A 1,220-nucleotide genomic window follows, 5' to 3' on the forward strand; every position below is an offset into this window, starting at 1 on the left:
CGCGAGCCGCGCTGCCGGCCAGGGCCGCCTCTCCCGCGCCCGCTCCATCCCCGAGCTGCCGGGCCTGGCGCTGGCGCGGGGCCGCGAGCGGGCCCAGATGACCATCGACGAGCTGCTGGCCTACGTGGCGCAGCACGCGCCCCTGCCCTGGCTCGTGGGGCCCTTCGCCCCCGTCCTCGTGGAGTACCCCGAGGACAGCCCCGTGGACATGGCCAAGTGGGACGGCTGCCTGGCCGTCGGCGGCAGCCACCGGGCGCCCGGCTCGCCGCGCCTCTGCAGCGAGCTCTGAGCACCGAGGCCGGCGCTCGCCCGGCCCCCCCGGGGCTGCGACGAGCCGCAGAGAGCGCTCGGCTCGCGCGGCGAAACTCCGGGACGCGGCGGCCAGCCGGTCTCTGGGCCTCCTCCGCGCCCGGGCACCCGCTCTGGGAGGAAGAGGATGGCGGCACGGTGGTGGCTCCCGCGGCGCTGAGAACGGAGCGTGCGTCTGGCCCCCCCCCCGCGGTGTCCCCGAGCCCGGGGAGCGCCGGGGTTTCTAGTCCCGCCAGCGTGAAAGCACTTTAAAGAATAAAAAAGAAGCCTTTGAGCCTCACGCCGGCTCCTGCCCTGCAAGGCCGAGCGCTGCGGMGGCCGGCTGGGTGCTGGCCCGGCCCCGTGCGGCGCTGGACCGGGCTTGGGACCCCGGTCTGTGGCAGCCGCGTTGCTCGGGGGGGCCAAGGGTCGCCCCGGGAGGGTTTYGCTCCCCGGAGGAGGAGCAGGGCGAGGTGGGAGCTGGGTGCCCGGGCCCCGCTGGACTGTGATCCGGGGCTGTGTGGCACCGAACTTCGCCCCGGGTTATCAGCGCCGGTGCTTCCCGCGCCGTCACGCGGCCCGCCGTGGGGCTGGTCCCCCGCGCATTGCCGGCGCCCGGGGCCGGGAGCTGCCTGTCCCCGGGCTGCCGCTGCCCCGAGGCTCTGGCCCCCTACCCATGCAGGCGGGGGGGGGCCATGTGTGCAGGCAGCAGGCTTGACCCCTTCCCCTTGAACCCTGAGCCCCCCAGACTGGGGCCCAGTGAGCTGAGGTGGGGGAGCTGCACCCTCAGGGGCCCAAGGGGTTGGTGCCATCCAGCCAGGGGCATCCGGACCCAGAGGGGCTGGAGGGGGATCCCGCCCTGGGGGTCAGTGCCGTGCAGCCGGGGGGATCCGGCCCCGGGGGAGCTGGAGGGGGATCCTGCCCTGGGGGTC

Source organism: Rhea americana, unplaced genomic scaffold, assembly GCF_003343005.1.
Source record: "Rhea americana isolate MKP2758 unplaced genomic scaffold, rheAme1 scaffold_590, whole genome shotgun sequence".
Lineage (NCBI taxonomy): Eukaryota > Metazoa > Chordata > Aves > Rheiformes > Rheidae > Rhea > Rhea americana.